Source organism: Ptychodera flava, chromosome 19, assembly GCF_041260155.1.
Source record: "Ptychodera flava strain L36383 chromosome 19, AS_Pfla_20210202, whole genome shotgun sequence".
Classification (NCBI taxonomy): Eukaryota; Metazoa; Hemichordata; class Enteropneusta; family Ptychoderidae; genus Ptychodera; species Ptychodera flava.
The window spans coordinates 16,347,853-16,364,480 of NC_091946.1; the positions used below are offsets into that span (position 1 = coordinate 16,347,853).

Genomic DNA, 16,628 nt, shown 5'->3' on the forward strand with positions numbered 1-16,628 from the left:
GAATTAATATCAAACATCAACAAAATGCATCCTACTTTCAATTTTCGTTTGAAAGCTCCTCTCAAGAAATAACATATTTAGACCTATCTACAAAGGTGTCGATACAACAAAGAGAATATTCTTGACATCAACACATACACAAAGCCAATAGATACATTTCAATTCATACAAAGAAACTTATGCCATCCGGCAGCAACATTCAAAGGTCTGATCAAAGGTGAATCATTACGATACATCAGAACATGTAAGAACGAAATCGATTTTACACAAAAAGTCACACAATTTAGTGAAAAATTACAAGACCGACAATACAAAAAAATGAAATAGAAAAAATTATCAGAGAGACAGATCATAAAACAGAAAAAGACTGATTGAACAACAAAAAGAAAGAAATAACGCCACCAACAATACCAACTATAGCCCGTTCATAGAAACGACAAAAATCAAGCAAGCCCTGACAGAAAACTGGAGTGAACTTGAAAAGACGAAACACAAAAAAAACTGTTCCAAAACCAACCTATAATCGCATATATTTATTAGAAGGAACAGAAATATAGGTGACACACTTATAAGCGCCAGACTTCACAAAAACTACAATAGCTCAAACTCAGGGTCACACGAACCTAGACAAACACAACGAGATCAAACTGTAGACATTCTAGCTCCCCTACTTGTGAACAACAAACGTAAGTGGAACAAAATATTACCAAATTAAAAAATCTAACAATAAATCAATTGTGCTCACCAATCAAAAATGAATTTTAAGTGGCTGATGAAGAAAACTGTATTTTCGAAACGTAGCGCCAAAGGATCGTAGTGTCACAGCAATCTCTCCGCGCCAGTGCGGATTAACACAAGACACGTAGATTAGGGGTACGTCTCGCCATGGCTAAGCAACATTTTACATAAAAAGCCAAACATGATATACACTTATATTATACACAATATAATTCATAAAACGCAAACAACCCAAATATGAACGATGTGTGGAGTTGCTTTCCCTTTACTACCAATACAATTTAATTCCCATGTGATCTGTACACCTTCCAGGAGACTTAAAACCCCCTCTCCCTTTGCTCGACTCTCCCCCGCTGGCACACTTTGTCAATTCAGGCGCGGCTGTTTATCTACAATTTGGGTAAAATAAACAGCATTTGGGAAACTGGTAATTTTACAATTACCAGCTAGTATTGAACCTCATGTTGAGTTTCACAACTATGGTGACAACCAGTGTACCCTGGTAACACAATATCAACACACTAGATATAACTAGACTTCAAACCAGGTTGACTGTGTTTGATATGAATAAACCGCCAACTTTTTATAGGACGAATGTTCTAAAAAATGCGTAAGTTCATGCAGCCGGTGGCTTTTCATGTGAAATAGGGAATAGGATATTGGCAAATTAACAGCCAAAGACAAAATGGATACATATTCTGTATTAGTTATACTGAGATTGCTTTCAATATATTTCACACCATATATGTTAGCATCTTGCAAAATTAGACCAGTATTGATTATAAGTTGAACTGTGTTTGTGTACCATTGTTAAACCCTGAACTTCAGACTTGTGTGCCTATTTTATTAAGAACTACAATTGGAAATGCCCTAAAAATGTTGGAAATTAGAAGAGAATGTACAATTTATAAGAAATAAAAAAAATATTGTCCAAATCGGACTGATATCGCGCAATATGTGGTCATAAGTGTTGATTCCATTATACCGGGGTGGCCATTTTGGATTTATGCAAATTAGGCATTGTTCCACTCCTTGTTTATTTATTTATTTATTTACTTATTTACTTATTATTTATTTATTTATTTAACATTACAGACGTTTGCACCTTATAAATCATGAACAAGTATTGATTAGAAGACATAGTGTGTGAGAATACCATTGTTTTACAATAATGTTCCTATTTTGTAAATAAAAACAATGGAATTTTTGTAAACATGTCTAAAATATGATGAAAATGTACAAGGTACATGGAAATAAAAAAAATTACCAAAATCGGACCAATATTGGGCAGTAAGTGGCCAAAAGCATTGAACCTATAATACCGGGGCGGCCATTTTGGATTTATGCAAATTAGGCACTTTTCCACTCCTTGGATTTTGGAAGACTTTTGATATGTTTTTCTATGGGTTTTTCTGAGGTGAGTAGTGAAAAAATAAATTCTGTTGCAATTTGTGGTGGGTCATTTCATATTTTGACTGGACTAACAGCACGGTATTCAGGGCACAGTGTGTGGTTAACACAGCGGCCGCCGTTGTGCATACCACGGCGGCCGCTATGTAATTCTTGATGCAGGGCCAGGCCGGGCCGAATAAAAAAGAGGTCGGCCAGTTGCGAGTTCGGCCATTAGGAGTATGGTTATATGATGAGACTACAGTGTTCTTCTATTTTCTAGGTCTCGCTAAATTATAATGTGAAAGCGATGTCAATGTCATTCAAGAGCGCGATGTTTGCAAACTTCCTTCCCCATGGAGGTTACCTCGCTTCAACGCTAACTACAGGATGAAAATCGGCTGCGCAGTGTATGTGGTACATCGTGTTTTGTACATCGTGTTTTGCTTTCCATTAAAAAAACTTAAAACCTACGATTTACTACCATAAAAACCATAGCATAAAACGTTATTCATCCAACGATCAACGATTAAATCATTGTTACTGCTTGCTGCGAAAACGAGCCCTGTCAGTCCTTGGCATGTTCTTTTGGGAATGACCAAGCTACCCGAGTGGCAAAGGCTACGGATTCGCAGCAATGTTTAACTGCCAATTTGTACCTTTCGATCGTACGCCCTACTACCCGCGATCTGCTGAAAGACTGAGGGCCACCAATGTGTTTGTCAGAGTGGAACGACATTTCGTTGTTTACTGAATGTTCAACGAAATAACATCATAACATCACTGTCGAATGTGAAGAGAAAATGTACCCAATCATATAAATGTAAGTGGCCGACCTCTCCCACTGGCCGAGTTGGTCGGCGCGGGCACTGGCCGAGCTCGCAACTGGCAGACGGCCGGTCGCAGTCCTAGCCCAGCGTACGACGCTGTTTGTTCCCGGCCTTATACGGCCTCCCCGGTCCGTATAACTCTGGGGACACACAGCATTGTACACAGGGCTAGGGCCGGGTCTATCAAAGTCACCAAACTCTACGAACAGCTGTCTGCGCGCTGCGCTTGTCTGAGCTCTGCATTTGTGTATCGAAGCAGCTAAATTGTTTGTTGAGAAGCCAATTTTCCCTGGAAAGATGCATGATATATTCAGTAAAACGTCATGAAACAAGAAAGATATGACAAGGTAGAGGTGAGCACATTAGCGACAAGAGAGTGTTGGGGTCGAAACGGACAGGTGTCGAGGTGACTTACTCCGAGCCCGGGACTCAGTCCTACTGCAGCTAACATTATGAGCTCTGTCTCCAAAAATCTCTAATCTTTCAGTGGAAGCGCAAACCGTGCGCGTCTGGGCCATGTCAAACATGTGCTTCCAAAGGAAATCTGGAGATATTTTGAGACAGAGCTCACTCTTCTTTTGTTCAGTTGTCCCTTGGTCCTTCGCTATGACCCTTCGTTCAGCCCTTTCCCAGTGAATGTAAGCCTTTACCATTGGCGTCACATTGCCTTTGACTGTGCATTCAAATCCAGATAGAATACCTTGGCCAGTCTACATATATTTAAAGTTTTTCTATGGGCGTGGGTGAAAGAGATTTTATTATATTATATCATCAAGTGAAGTAAGAATACTTAGATTATGTGTTAATATTATAGTGTTCTTGGGAGTTTGAAACTAAGTCTTGGCTTATAAATATAAAGTTCAGAGCATATCCTTTGGGAAAAAATTAATCAGAAAGTCAGCAATGCTTAAGGGGTAAGCCTAATTTATGTTTCACATTCCATAATCATGTACCAAGTTCCCATGTCTTATGGTTTGCGATTCACTCAGAATTAATTCAGATGCGTGTCTGACTTTGCTGAGAATAAATCTACATGGAAGCATGAACAATCTTTATTTCCTGGCATGCTGTACTATCAATACATTTTCAAGATTTCAGTGTGTTAACGCTCATGGCATGTTTCAATTCCCAATAACAATCAAAAGCTATGTTTCTTGTACCAAACTAAACTAAGGGAGACTTCAGTGATTATGAGCAATGGGTCGGGGTTGATTGTATGCATGAGATTCAAGGAGACACTCCGATCCTTTTTTTTCTCAAATTCTGCCCTCCCCAAAGCTTGTATTCACAAATCAAATGAAACCGTCCACTTCTTAACATCAAGGTGGCAAATTCTCTGACATATTGGGGAATAGCAATTCTGTTTACATAGTAATATAATAAATCTTGCAAATTGCAACATCAATGGTCTCCACGATTGGATTGAAAAATTGTGCTGCCTCATTTCCATATTTTAGCATAACAATATTAGCATACTATTGCATAAAATTTAAGTACCTGTCACAACTTTCCTCAATATGTCACTCTACACAGTAGACATGATGATCACATGATAAATACACTCTCAAAAAGCAATCGAGAATACTACATGGAACTTCACTGTGTATCAAGTGTAAGTTACATGTAGCATAAAGCTGGTCAGTTTTCTAGAAAAAAATGTCCTTTGAAGTTGAAACACTTCGTAAGAGTATTGACAATGATAAATACTGAAAGGTTTAAAAATACAGAGTTGAAAGAAGAGTCACATCCCAAAGTGGCCTTACATGTCTTATACAGTATTTTGTTACATGTTTTGTAAGTGGGTAATTCCAGCACGCTGCCACATTTAATGGGCCTGTGGAGAACTGTGATTATAAAATACAATTTTATACTCTTTAATGGGGTCCAGTAGCTAAATTAGTGACAGAAGTTGCAGTTTAGGGCTTCATCAACTTGATTTATTTTGAATCATGGGGGGAAAAGTGCCAAGGTTGTAGAAGTGGTGATCAAGACTCAGAGTCATAAGCTTTCATTTTGAACTCACTGCGGTGTGTGTGTGATTTGTTCTTTTAAAGCTATAGGAGTTGGGTGAAGATGTTGTCATGGATACCTGTCCTAGGGACACTACCATGGATCCCAGTCCTGAGGTCGCTGTCATGAATTTCTGTCCCAAGGATATTGATCATAAAAGTTATATTATAAGTTCTGAATAATTTTTCTAATGCAGTATAAATATATGCCAGATAGACTCAGACAGTTTCATGCACCTAGAAGTCATGTTATCATGGTACAAATACTGGGCAACAGTATGTGTGTACATACAGGAATATATATATGACCATTTTATGCATTTGTTGTTGTTACTTTCTTGTTTTGTCGTAGTTGAGCAAAGGCACTTCTGCAGTTGTGGACTCAAATAACCAATGGCTTATTTGCATATCAACCAATCCGATCACTTCAAAAAAAGATAACAAGATCAAAATCAAACACTCACATGATGAACTACATGTTTACTGTACATATATTTCATTCCAAAGTATCACTTTGTTTGCTTTTCAATCTTTTAGGCCAAAAATGAAGTTAGTTTCTCATCATCGAATTTATTAATATAGACCAACTGCATCAACCTCCCTCCTAAAATATCAGGGGCTGTACGTGCCATATACATGTACCTGAAACTATCAATTGCCAAGAAAAATTGCAAACATGATAGCGTGTGCATGTTTGGTAAATAAACTTTTTCCCGGTGCCTGGGATTCATCAACTGTCTCAGAATGCTGCACATGCTCTTGTTCTTGCATCTTGCAAATTTCTTGGGGGCATGGTGCTCACAGAACATGAAATTGATAGACTGGAAGATCAGGCTTCATTAAAGTCTAGAGTGTTTTAACTGAAGGATATTTGGCATTGTAAGTAGATCAAGTCTCCCGTTCAGTCATTTGAAAATATGAGAATGAAAGTTACTTTGTTTTTTAAAAGCTTCTCATTTTTAGCCTTCTTTTTCCACTATCAAGATTTGGGAATATTCTCCTTGTTAACTGTTTTTTTACCTAAAAGGTAGTAAAACTTGTGAAGCAAAACATGTCTCATACATTGCATTTTAACATAGACTTGAAGATTTGCAGGTCCCTGAAGACAGAGATACTGTACACATGATTTTCAGACTAAAGCTGTTACAACATATAAAGCCAAGTTGTTAGAAATACATATAGTTTTGGCTCAATACTGCTTTTTACTGACTCTGCAGGTGGGAAAGTGATACTGTCTGGCAGGTGTTCCCAAGTCATGATTGAGTAGTGCTCATAAGTTATCTCTTCTTCTGCAATGTCAAATACAGACATTCTGCATTTCTAAGATGGATATTGAGTTACATGACTGCAGGTAAAATATTTAGTTTTGCTAAATGATTTATACATGGCGTATGCTATTTTTTGCTTAGCTTTAAGGGAAAAGATGCAAAGGAAAAGAAAGCACCATGTTCTTCTGAAAATGGGAAAGAGAAGCCATATAAAACTGGTCAGTGAATTGTTAATGATATACTGACGCCTTGCCAGTGTACTGAGTGGTTGTAAGGACAACACAGTACATGTACATGTGTTTGCCTGTTAAGTTGTGAGTTACCTGAAATTAAATAATTTCCTTTAATTCTTAAGTTAAGGGGAAATTATTTTGGCAACTTGCAGTCATTAGCCTACAGCCAGTCAGTATGTTTCTAGATATAGACCTCATTTATGCACACTAGAGGGACACAGTATAATAAATTACCCACAATACTCTTTGATTTGTATCCTTGAAGGTAACTTTTCTAAAAACTTTTTCAGTTCTGCATGTAAGTACTAGTGTGCAGCATCAGAATAATTTTTAAATAATATCTAGTAAAAGTATGTTTAGATATTTCAGTGAAATTTGAAAATAACCACTAAACAACCATAAATGTCACATTCTGCGGGTACTACAAATGCCATACTTTTTAGGTAGCAAGTTATGACAAACTGAAGGAGTCATTCTCTCAGAAATCTTAGCATGCAAACTTCTTTTGTCATTTTCATTGCAAAAATCAATATCCTTTTGTTTCATAAAACAGGTGCAACTAGTCTCTCCCTACTTTCCATCACATTATTCTGTATGGCTGAGGACAATCTCTGGCAAATTTCACAAAAATGCTATCTTCTCTCCCAATTATGCATAATTTTCCAAATTATTTAAAATGAGAATTGAGAAGAATGGTGTGCATAAAAGTACGTTTTCAAAATTTTGATAGATAGTCTGTGAATTTGTCAACCCGTACGAAAGATCAAAACTTGCTACATATTAGTACATATATGTTACAAATTTGATACACACTTTAATTGAACATGTGAAATATGCACCAAGTTGTACTAGTTTGGTACACACTACGGGATTTTCACCATGGTAGTTGTGAAATTTGTACCAAGCTTGTAGATATATGTGAAATACATATCAAGTTTGGCACGAACTTCAGATTTTTTTAGCTGTCCCACGTGGCACTGTTTTATCACAGAACTGTTCAAAACAATGATCGAACTACTACCCTGTGTTCATTGTACAAAATGACAAATTAATTCTTTTTTAAATTAATTCTTTTTTAAATTTAAAAATTTTAAATACTCTCGGTTGTTAAACACATATCATATGATATGAATTAGGTTACGCGTGGAATGTACAAATTTATCAAACCATGGAGGTATAGCTAAATCCATTATCAAACTATTGCAACATCATGAATGAAAAACATCAAAAGTCAACTAAAACTTAGTTCAGCTGCCATTTTTTCAAACAATTTCCTTGGACATATTTTAAATGATTAGGATCCAAAATGGTACTCGAATTCCAGTTAAAGACTTTTTTGTTCCGTTTACTAGTCGTAACCACTGAAAGTATACCTGTCATGTGTCCGCCAAAACACATTCACACTGTCATACCAGTATGCTCAGAGCAGGGAAAAGTCATTGCCACGGCTATAAATCATGATCGTTACTTGCATTATTACACATGTCCAAAGACCATGGATCCCAGCTGACACCAAATGTCTTCAAATGATTGATTTCAAGTGCATAAAAGTTGGTCAAAAAGTAATATACTCTCCCATTTCTCGAGAAACTGACATTTCAGATAAATGAGAGCATCGAGGTCACAGGTCACACAGATAATTATGTATTCGAACTTCAACCTTACAAGATCACATGTCGTGAAAAGAGACATCTGATTGGCTAATTTTGCCAACACCAGCATTTGAACTCCAGTACCACTAAGGAAGTCATGCATTGCTTCAGCAGTCAAATTTACAACGTTTTTACCCGCCGTTTTGGGGAGAAATTGTAGATTATTTCCATCATCGGACGATTAAGGGAACAAAGAAGAGATTTGGCAGTACAATTGTTGTTTGAAATTGAAGGACATTGCCTGCATTCGACACCGAGAGTTCATGTAAGTTAAACACATTCAGTAGATCATGGATGTCCGTTATACACTCAAATGGCCTTGGACAATTCCGCGGGATTTCAGTTAAGTTTCAAGCTAGCGTTCGCTGCTTTGACACTTTCCATGCCACAGAGGACTATTTCAAACCAACCACTGTTCTTTGAGAACATCATGATGACAAGAAGTGAGACTGTCCGTATCGATCATTGCATTGGGACTTATGATAGAAACTCCACTGCATGCATGCTGTGCATTGGACAAATCGGACATGGCAGAGTTACTTTCGTCACAGTTGTCGATATCTTAAATGGTGGAAGAAATATGTTTGGACTCGGCGGAACTAATCTATCATCCAAGTGATGTGGAATTTGGTTGTGTTTAGTTGTTTGCTTTTTGAAGTTGGACTGTAAGTGTCTGTTCAAATATCGCTGTTAAGTCAAGGTCATCACATACTCCATGGAAGTTTTTATTTTTTTTGTAGCTATGGACATTGTTTTTCCATGATTTTGCGTTTTGATTTGAACATGTAAATAATACAACATTAACTTAAAACTCTCATGTTTTCCATGTACATTCCATCGGAAAGGTATTTTGAAATGTTAAAGTGAATTTTATTCGTCAAAAAAGTATATGTCACAAAAATTACAAAATGTTTTGAATAAGTTTTTCATAGCTATCTATGAGACTTTAACATAATATTTTTTCACTATTCAGTTTCTATTTGGTACACATTGAAAACAATTGTGATCTGTATGATCTTCTTTAAAGAGACAGAATTTACCATTTTTCAATGTAAATTCCATTGTCAGGGAATATTTTGAATTATAGTGTACTGTACATATATGCCAAAAAGAATATATTTTACAGCTCATTTTATGTATAAAGTACAAAGATGTGTGTTTTATTACAGTAGAGATACTGTATTCTACAGTAATATATTGTGTTTTTTAGTTAACAAATTTATTGTCTGAGAAGTTTTTTCTTTTACAGTGTAGTATAGTTGAATGTGTCATAGGGTGAGTGTGTGTTGGATGTAGTAATATCCTCTCAACTTTTTCATAGATGTTCAACCTAGCATCTGGATACATGACTTGAAGGTGAATTTTAGAATGTGCTGCTCACAAAGTAAATATATCTACAGAGTGTACATTTATAAGCCAGTTTAGAAATTATCATTTGTATACAATACATGGGGAGTAGCAGCACGATGATGTCATGTACCACATGTTGTGTGAGCATTACTTTGAAAAAGACGCTGTCAGGAATTACAATCATCTAAATCCCCTGAAATGTTACCAGGGCAACAGTATGTCTGCTGTTGCTAAGGCAACAGATACCATGCCCCAGATATTGAATTCCCCCCCCCCCCCCCCCCCCCCCCCCCGCGCATCTCCAAGCTTGGTGCACACTCAATACAAACAAAAACAAAATGACCTCTACATTCTCTGTACAAACTTGGTGCAATGTTCATCACACTTTCCACACATACTTGCTGCAAACTTAGCCTATGTTTGAATCAAAGTGTATATAACTGACTAGCAAGATTGGTGCTTGTTTGGATGTCAGAATTGTATCAAGTTTGTAACAAGTAAGGAATGCAAACTTGTGGCAATTTTGATCTTTCGTAAGGGTACACATGGGAGACATAGTAGACTTCACTCGTATCTCCGAGGATACAAATCGCAATGAATTATGGGAAATCTACAGTACTGTGAGGGATGAATGATCATCGATAGGCTTTCTTTGTTCCTCTCACTCATGGCAGCTTCGATGTGGCACTGACGTTGAAGTAATGGTGATATTAAACTCTGGAATTTTATTCTCCTTCCAAAGTTTTCTGCAGTAATACCTCTTCTTGACCTTTATCCTGTCCTTTCTTCCCTTTTTAAGTGAGGTATAACTGCTTTTGTGAAAAGATCTCCACCATCTCTGAGTCTGATCCTGTCACATCCGAGTTCCATTAGATATGTGTATAAATACATGTAGGTTGCATATATTCATATCATCAAAACCAGATTCTGTGGTATCCAGGGAAATTCAGTGAAACCATTTTTATATTGACCATTTTTCAAAACACTATACAATCCTAGTTGACTGCAACCTATCTATTCAGAACAACTCTCAGACACTGTGTTTGTTCTCTCAGAACAGTAGCTGTAAGTTTTGATGATTTTATTATTAATTTTGTTCTCAATTGTACCAACTGTACTGTCTTCTTCTGTTGCGAAAAGCACGTTGCATGTCCAGTGTTAACTTGTGAAGACGCATACATCATATATTAAATTGTGATTGTTAGCAAATTAATTTTAGTCCACACCAAAATTCACAGTGCACTTTGATTAGGTGAAACGTGACATTTCAAGGGAGAAGAAAAGATAGTTAAGTTGGTACAAAAACAAAATATTTTTTTTTAATCAGAAAAGTAACAGGTGTATTGTACTGTTTTAAACTTAAATTAGACTGTCTAATGATGTGTGTTTTTGTGATGTCTATACAAATGTGTAGTTTATGTATTACAGCTAATCAAACCAGTCTCAAAGTGGCCTTTCAGTTAGGATGTAGTGGATGCTAAATGTAGCTTTTATCTATACTGTATTGCATTATTCAAGTTAAATTCCATAGAAACTATGTCAGTTAAGCAAGTGATCTCCCTCCATTCAACCCCAGTGCTTCAAAATCTGAGACAGTACCACAGACTGCTTCGCTTTAACAAGGTATATCTGTGTGATTGTTTGCTTTGAATGGGATCTTTAAAACTGGTTCCTTTGTAAGAGTCATGCCATGGATTTTACTTGGGAGGCTTAGGAAGGAATTATCATGGGGTAAATAGAATATTAGACAATGTGAGGGGCTAATACTCAAGTGTAGGCTATCATTGAACAACACTAATTTTGATGCATGGCAGTATCTTGAATCCACATAATCATCTTTCTACCAGGCTCCATAGACAAACCATAGAAATAAATACCACCTGGGAGAAAGAGGATTAAACAAACTGACATCCTGAGCATGTAATAAAGAGTTTAAAACAATGATCAAAGTTCAGTGTCCTCATGTCTCTAATTTTTAAATTGTTCAATTTCTCATTTCTTACCTTTCCATAGGAAGGAAGCATGCTACATTCATGGATGAAAAGTACCACTGACTGAGGCTGAGGAAGAAGCCATTGACAGGCATTTTTGTCACAGTAACAAAGTCTGAAGCTGAAAATTACCTAGTGCAGGGAAAAGTTTTGCACAACAGGGACTGGAAATAACTGAAATGCCATGTTAAAAGCTGAACCATAGCATTAGGAAAGCAAACATTTACAGGAGACTACAATTTCACATAGACTACTCCCAGGCAATGCAAATGCAGGATCATATTAATTATCACACTGGTATGATTAGTCCAACCCCATGTGGACTGCATCTTCATATAAATGATACATACATGTACAAAGGAGTAAAATTGATATGATGATGTAATTCTCACAAACTTAAATAGCTTTTTAATCCCTAGACACAAGGACAATGTATTTGAGCATACATATATGCAATGTTACTTTCTTTCTGATATTATCAAAATTGCCAGCCATTATTATTTTTATGTCAGGAAATATTACTTTGGCAGGTGTGAACTGAGGAAAGTGCACCATGACCCACATATGTCCAGTAATTTTCTTCAAATGTGATAAGATCTGAAATGTCAATGTGATGGCCTGCTATCAGTTTCACTTTTTATCATGCAAAGGGCAATACAGAAAAACAGCAACTTTGTTGGTGATTTTGAGTCTTCTCACTGAATTGCAAGCACAAACATTGTGAATTTCAAATAAGATTTCATTCAAACATATTTCTTTTTATCACATGCAAGAGGTCTCTATATATTTCAATTAAAGCACCTATTTACCAATTTGAACTGTATCATCTTTTGTGAGTTCTTTTTCAGGGGGTGTCATAATGTTAGTTGCATTATGGGTGAACAAGTTCAACATCACCTTAGAGTTTGACGATGTTGAGTATTGTGACTTTTGATGGAAAAATGCCTTTACAGATATTTTCTTTGCATGTGTGTTTCATCTTTCATGTAGAAAATCAGTGCTATACAATATCTTCCTTTCACACTAATTTTGCTCCTACAGCACAACACTTCTTACAGACTGCTTCATAAGTGAGATTTTAGCCTGCTGTCAATGACACAGAGCTTTATTCAGATAAGTGGATTGTCCTCAGTCCTCCATCCTCTGTGTTCCATCAACATTCATCTTCTTTTCAGGAACTGCTAGTTCAGTTGCAGGTTCTTAAGGATAACTGAAGTTCAAATTTTGGATATTTGTATTTTCCAGCAATTTCGTTGGTTTTTTGTCAAAAAATCTTCGCCTCTGAAATCGTTTGTTCTATTGGTCTGAAATTTGGTATGTGGTTTGCTAGAGGTAACAAGTTTGTTCGAACAATTGTGGAATTTGTAAGTCTGGGACAATTCCCATTTTTGGTCAAAAAATCTCTAAAAAGAGTTTGTTGCACAAGTTTGAAATTTGATGTGCAGGTTGCTAGGGGTGACATGTCAGGTTTGTCAAATTGCAGTGATTTTGCATATTTTTATTTTGGGTCGGTTTTTCCTCTGTTTTTGGTCAAAAAATCTTCGCGGACTACCAACTTTGAGCCAAAGGGATTTTTTGAGTGACAAAATATTAGAAACCTGTTTCAAGCCAAATGATATTCGAGAGTCAGCTCCAAGATTTCATTTTTTCTGGAAATTTTGTTCTGTTTATCACCTACTCTGTTGGCTAAAGTATGTCAAAATGTTTGTATTTATCTGTTTAAACACAGCCTGTATGTATATTGTCAACATTGTTACTGTGAAAAAGTGAATTTCAGTTCAGGCTATCCAGACTGTTTAGAAAGCTGAAAGCACTTCAGCATAATTAGTGGCAAGCAGGTGCAGTTGACTCTCACCACACTATAAATATCAAAATTATCATGAGTGAGCAATTATACCTCTACTAATCTTCCTGTAATCTTCTTATGTCCGTCACATTCTTATTTCAATAATGAAATACTTTTCATTGAAATTATACCCTGTAGGTGCAAATTAATGTTTTTATTTTTGTTGTTTAAAATAATTTGCTTGATTGTTTGCTAATGAGAGACAGATGTCTACAAATACACCATATATACGGCTTAGTTATCTATGTGAGTTAAGCAAACTATGTTGACATCACTGACAAACATCTAGGCTCCTGTCGTTATTACAAGTAAATCAGTTGCATAGAAAGATGGTATTTGCACATTTTCCATTGCAGTGTATGGCTGCGTTCACAAAAATGAGGGGGAGTCGAAAACTTTTAGGGTAGTAGAGGGGGGACTTGAAAATTTTGCTCTGCCTGAAGGGGGATATGAAAATATTTTGATTCCCTTTTTTACAATTCCAAGGTTTGGTGGGTAATTCAATGAAAATTGAATAACATTTTAATGTCATCCAATTGTTCTAATGTTAGCAATAATTAAACAAGATCTAGAAGCATTTTGTCGCATTTCACTATTTTTGTCTTGAAAAGATGTACACTGTACATGTATGTATTTTCATAAAAAACAAGTAGGCCCATTAGTATCGGAGCACTGCTGCACCTGTTTGCACCTGTTGATAATTTTTTCAATATTTCTATGCAATATATCAAATACAGTTCTTGCTGTCTCCCTACAGCATGCTGAACACACACAATATTCAGTGTGTCATCAAAGCCTGCATATGTGAATATTTGGTGGTAATTGAATTATAGACTCCAGAGTAAAGTCATTTGTCTGTGATACAAATGCAGGATACATATTCACAGACTGTGTTCGCAAGCTGAATACTGGACAGTTCGAATTGCAATATGCTGTAGGAAAAAGAGCAAGAATGCAGTTGTATAAACTGAACAAAATTATTGTCAGAATTATCAAAGTTAATACTGCTCCTGCCCTGCTGCTGCTGCCTATGGACAGTGTGACTGTCACTGCATACAAGCTGTGACAGAGATAGCTCTGACTATGAAATAGCTGAAGGAGAGTTTGGGTCATGTGACGCTCATGGCAGGGAAACATACTTGTACATAAGATCAGGCCAGAAAGCAGCACATGGAAGAGTAGGAGACTTGAAAGTTATCAGGGAGTTTTGAGTTCTGGCATATGAGAATAATCAAATATTAAAGAAAAAAGATGGGGTTACCATGCTAAATTTTCTAAATTTTCACATTCTCATTGTAAAATAATAAACACAAATTAAAGTAAAACTTTGTTCAGTAAAGACTAATTTATATGAAAAATGTGACTAATTGGTTTGATTTTACCAAATTTACCATTGTTACACCAAATGTTTCAGAGATTTAAACGTTTATTTGATAGAATATTTTTACCTACAGTATTGTCAATTTCGTAAAACCTTTAAGCATATAATGTATGCAGAAATTCACAATTTGCATACTCTCATGATCGTCATTTTGTGTGTTCTTCAGCAGGTGCCATTGGCATGGCCAGAGTTGGATTTAGCTAAAGTTGACTTGGACTGATAAATCAAAAAAGTCCACTGATGTGGTTAAATATTAGAGAACTTGCCTTAGGAATATGGCTCTACAAATTGCTAATAACAAGCAGTGTTGTACATCTTTGAGCAGAACTGCCAAATACATGTTTTTTTTCTTTGAGTGCATACCTAATAAATATGTGGCTCTACGAAATTTTTTTTTTGGGGTGGGGGGGGGGGGGTGGATCAGAAAAAATAAAATTTCAATCGCGATTCCTCCAGCCCCCACTAACCGTTATATGTGAACCCAGCCTAAGGATAGTCAAATTTAAATGCATCATTTTAGCTCATGTGTTAATACATGAGCTTATGTCGCAGCGATGTCTGTGTGTCTATTTATCCATCTGTTGGCCGTATATCTCAAAAACGGCTCATTAGATTAGAATCAAATCTGGTACATAAATTTAGTTAGCAAATGGCAAGACTGATTAGTTTTTGGTGGGTGTGGCTTGCATACTTTTTGCTAATTTGCATAATTAATGATTAAAATAACTGATATACATTGAGAATGACTGTACACAATTTGATTAGATTTGCTACAAATGTTGATCACACAAGGATATATCAGCTGTGAAAGATAGTAAGGGGTTACATGAAAGATTATAGCCAATTTGCATATTTAATGAATTGTCCTAATTAGGTATATATAGTTATATGGATTGACTCTACAAAAGTTAACAAAACTTGCAATGTATATAGAAGATACTATATAACATTATTGAAAGTTATCAAGCATTTTTACTTCATGGCAATTCCTAATTGCATGTTTAATCAACTTTTTAGCTCCGCTGTCAGTCAAGCGGAGCTTGTCAAATAGGTTGATTTTCCGTCATTGTCCGTCGTCGTCCGTCAACAATTGCCTTCTCTCCTCTGAAACCGCGAGTCCAATTGCTTTGAAATTTTATATGCAGTTTATTTGGGGTGACCTCACTTAAGTTTCTTCAAATCGTGGTGAAATTTGCATATTTGTATTTTTGGGGCATTTTTTGGTGTTTTTGGTAAAAAAATCTTCTTCTCTGGAACCACCTGTCCGATTGCTTTGAAATTTGATATACAGTTTACTTAGGGTGACTTCAGTCAGATTTCTTCGAATCGTGGTGAAATATGCATATTTGTATTTTTAAGGCAATTTTTGTCATTTTTGGTAAAAAAATCTTTAAGAATCTCCTTCTACAAAACTACCAATCAGATAGCTTTGATGTTTGGTACATATGTCCCTTGAGATGATCTATTTCAGATTTGTTCAAATTGTGCAGAAATATGCAAATTTGCATTTTTAAGGCAATTTTTGCCATTTTTGGTCAAAAAATGTATTTCTCAAAAAGTACTGGTATTTCTCAAAAGTACTGGTATAGTTTTGAAATTTGGTATACAGGTTTCTATAGATGAACTAAGTAATACGTATTGAATTTCTGATGAAATCTGTAATTTTGTATTTTTGGGGCAATTTTTGCCATTTTTGGTCAAAAAATGTGTATTTCCAAAACTACTCATCTGATAGCTGTGAAATTTGGTATACAGGTTCCTATAGATGAACTCAATGATATTTGTTGAAATTATGATGAAATCTGCAATCTTTCTTTTTGGGGGCAATTGTTGCCATTTTTGGTCAGAAAATTTTATTTTCAAAAAACTACTCATATCAGATAGCTTTGGTTGGCATGTTCCTAGGCATTATCTGATGTGATATATTCAAAGTATGATAAA

At 36.0% G+C, this 16,628-nt stretch overlaps 1 long non-coding RNA gene across 1 annotated transcript; it reads left to right on the top strand.

Moving 5' to 3' along the window:
* The first annotated feature begins 6,375 nt into the window (after nt 1–6,375).
* LOC139118693 (uncharacterized) lies at nt 6,376–12,278 on the top strand. The gene is made up of 2 exons (XR_011548784.1): nt 6,376–6,452; nt 11,483–12,278. It is a non-coding gene; the product is annotated as an uncharacterized lncRNA (long non-coding RNA).
* Nucleotides 12,279–16,628: the final 4,350 nt, after the last annotated feature.